At 26.4% G+C, this 3,715-nt stretch overlaps 1 long non-coding RNA gene across 1 annotated transcript; it reads left to right on the top strand.

Annotated features, from left to right (window-relative positions):
• The first annotated feature begins 1,087 nt into the window (after window positions 1-1,087).
• Window positions 1,088-1,502, top strand: LOC106341609. Its single transcript, XR_001269694.1, has 3 exons — window positions 1,088-1,168; window positions 1,265-1,366; window positions 1,454-1,502. It is a non-coding gene; the product is annotated as an uncharacterized LOC106341609 (long non-coding RNA).
• The last annotated feature ends 2,213 nt before the right edge of the window (window positions 1,503-3,715 follow it).

Below are 3,715 nucleotides of genomic sequence, written 5' to 3' on the forward strand. Positions count from 1 at the left end.
TTTTAATATTAAAATATTTATGTAATCATATGGTATATAGTGTTTAATATATATATATATATATATATTTATTTTATTATTAAATGATATTTTTTACTCATATGGTTTTAAAATCATGTGTATCTTCTTATAATAAAAATGTTAAACCATTGATCATTAATTTTTAACATAATAATTTTAATAGTTTTAGTCATTTATTGTCGTTTTTAAAAATTCAAAATATAACATATACGAAAAAATCTAAATTTTACTTTTATAGCTAATTTGATTGTTTAATTTATTTTAATAATATAAAATTAAACGAAAAGTGATGGAGGAGATATAAATTGTTATCAAATCTTTATTATTAAAATCATTAATTGTCATATATATATTAGTCATTTATGGTAATTCCGTAGGTTTTATTTAAGGAAATAAAATAGCATATCATATCATTATATCATATAGTTTGACCAACTTATGTATCTAACAATATATAAAAATCGAATGTGGACCTACTTATTTTTCAATTGAATGTAATTGACTATTTAATTGAGTGCCACCTATGCATTGGGGCATATTTTAATTAATACAAAATTGAGGTTATATCTTTTCAAATGTTTCTCAATTAATATATAGGGGATTACTTTTGTAAAGTTGAAAAGACGATGTTTACATTTTTTTAATTAATTTTATGTATGCAACTAGATTGTCAAATTTTGGAAGGAAATAATATGGAATGATCTATTCCATTCATTCCTAGCTAATTCCACAATTTTGTTTAACCATTTGAAATGAATATAATGGAATGTTTATTCTATCAATTCCACAAAATATAGAAAATTTAAAAGAAATCATTTCATTACAATTTTGATCACTGATTAATATAAAATGAAATATATTACATTTTTCATATTCCATTCATGTTATTTCATTCTTTTTTAGTCCATTAATTCTATTTTATTTAGTAAGTTACCTATATAATACTTAAATGTTTTTTTGGGTGGACGTCTCTCTTTACATATATAATAGGACTTAAATCTAAATGCAAATGGCTAAGCAGAGCTGTAAAAGAGTTCTCAGACGTCAAGCAAAATCAAATATGCCTAAAGCACACATAAGTTATTGTTTCATCATCTTTTTATATCTCTCCTCGCAAAATTTCATGAGAGTAAACTCACAAGTTCATGTACGTGTTTAAGATTACTCGAAGCATAATATCAAAATGTGAAGAAAAAAAATCAGTCCATAATTTTTTTCCATTTGAACTTGCTCTTTGTTGCAGAGACAGGGAGATTGGTGTATAGCGAACCATGTTACGGATAATGGAAGATTACAAAAGAACATAGATTTTGCATGTTCTATAATAGATTGTGGAATTATATTGGTAGGAGGTTCATGGTAGGAGGTTCATGTTATGATCCTAATACTCCTGTTAATCACGCTTCTGTCGCCATGAATCTTTATTATCAAGCTCAAGGAAGACACCAAAGGGATTGCTACTTCGAAGGCTCTGGTCTCATTACCGTTACTGATCCTAGTGAGTTAGCTTCTCTAAACAATTATTTAACTTTTCTCTGTCAATCTTGAATCAATATCTTATTATATTTTGTTTATTTTCAGGCTATGGAAGTTGCAAATATCAATATCGTAAGTAAAAAAAGAAGAATGCAAAGCTTTGTATTGGTTACAAAAATAATATGAATAACAGAGAACTTTAGTTATGGAGTTTGATGTTTGATATCAAAAGTTTGAATGGTTCAATTTATCATATGCTACAATATTTGAGTTTCTGTCATTGTCATAACAATAAATAAATAGTATATTCATTTACCAAAAAAACTTTTAAGCTTTATAGTTTTTACATTAAAAAATCAATTAGTAATAAACTGGCTGGTACACATTCTTGATGATTTACTCAATAATTCATCTTAGTAATTTGAAACAACAGTACACTAGTACAATATATCAGCCTTAACGTATACAAAACATAAAATTTGTAATATTTTTCCTAACCAGAAAATGTAAATGAAAAATAAGTATTCATTTAAAACACCTGAAACGATTACTATAATATAAAATCACAATAAATAAATGAATCATTGTCGCAACAGAAAAAAAGTAAAATTTCAAAGTTAATGTTATAATAGTTTTTTAAATATATCTTAACGTTGTATCAAATTTCTCAATTTTTACTTCATTTAGCACCATTCTAAATTTCTAACAGAACATTCTAAATTTCTGTTTTTTTAAATATATCTTAACGTTGTACCAAATTTCTCAATTTTTACTTCATTTAACACCATTCTAAATTTCTAACAGAACATTCTTGAGAGTTAACTCTAACAAGGCACACAAAATAAAGAAGTACTAGGATAAGACATGCGTCTTGCGCATGGTGAGTTTATTTGTATATATTATCGATAATTTCTTTTATATATTTGATCATTTTATTTATACATATACAATATTTTTTGTTGTTATTATATAATTTCTTTCCGATGGATCAGATCAATGTTTATTAAAAATTATGGAACAAAACTATAATTAATATATCATGGGTTGATCGGATTGGACATTAAACAAATTATGACATAAAAACCTTATTTTTTCATCAAACACATTCTTGAAAAAATTGAACAGTATTTTTTCCACAGTTGAATTATTTTGAACTTTTATCTTTCATATGGTTTTGAAAGCTTTCAAATCAACCATCAAATTGATACATGTCATTTTAATGAATTTAGTCGTGTATTTAAGGAAAACTTACATTTTTGTAATTAAAGTCGTTTTAAGAAATTCAAAATATAGCATATAAGAAAAAAATCTAATTTTTTTATTTTATGGTTAATGTGATTGTTTAATTTTTTAATAATATAAAATTAAACGAAAATGAAGAAGGATGCAAATTTTTTTATCAAATCTTTATTATTCATAATCATTAATTGCCTTATATATGTAAATCATATTAGGTAATTCCGTAGATTTTATTTAAAGAAAGAATACACACTTCTTATATTTTAGGTTAATATAATGTTCTCTAGTGTTATATAATTATGGAAAAACGGGACAACGCTAGATTAAACTATAGTTTATATTAAGTGCTCTAAAATTCATAGAAAAAAGATTTAGAAGTCATTTAGATGTGTCACATAAGCAAGAAGTCTTTTTTAATTAACACTACAAGAAAACACATACTTAGCGAGGAAATTTAACGAGGAAAAACAATCCTCGTAAATTTACGTCAATTTTACGAGGAACTTACGTGGAAAACTAAAGTCATCGTTATTTCCTCGTAACATAACGACAAAAGTGTTTCGTCGTAAAGTGGATGTAATTTAACGAGTATTTTACGAGGAAAAACAATTTCCTCGTAAATACGACGTAAACTTTGCGTGTTATTTACGAGGAAATAGTTTACGTGTATTTAGCGAGGAAATTTTGAATCCACCAAGTTAGCTTCCTTCCATACCCTCGGATGAGAGATTCAGGTATAAATTGGTTAGCAGTGATCAAAGTTACACCTCGAGGACGAATCATCAGTGGAGAAGAACCACCATTGCAAGAAGAACAGATAAATGAAGTCGAGGAACCTGAACAAGAAATTGATGACATCCTTCTCATTGATCCGCATAATCACGAGTACGAAGATCTTACCGATGATGCCACAGACGAAGCTGTTGAAGACGAGTTTAATGAAAATGATGATGTTTCTAGTGATGACGAGAATGTCGAT

This window comes from Brassica oleracea, chromosome C4 (genome assembly GCF_000695525.1).
Source record: "Brassica oleracea var. oleracea cultivar TO1000 chromosome C4, BOL, whole genome shotgun sequence".
In the NCBI taxonomy this organism is placed as follows: domain Eukaryota; kingdom Viridiplantae; phylum Streptophyta; class Magnoliopsida; order Brassicales; family Brassicaceae; genus Brassica; species Brassica oleracea.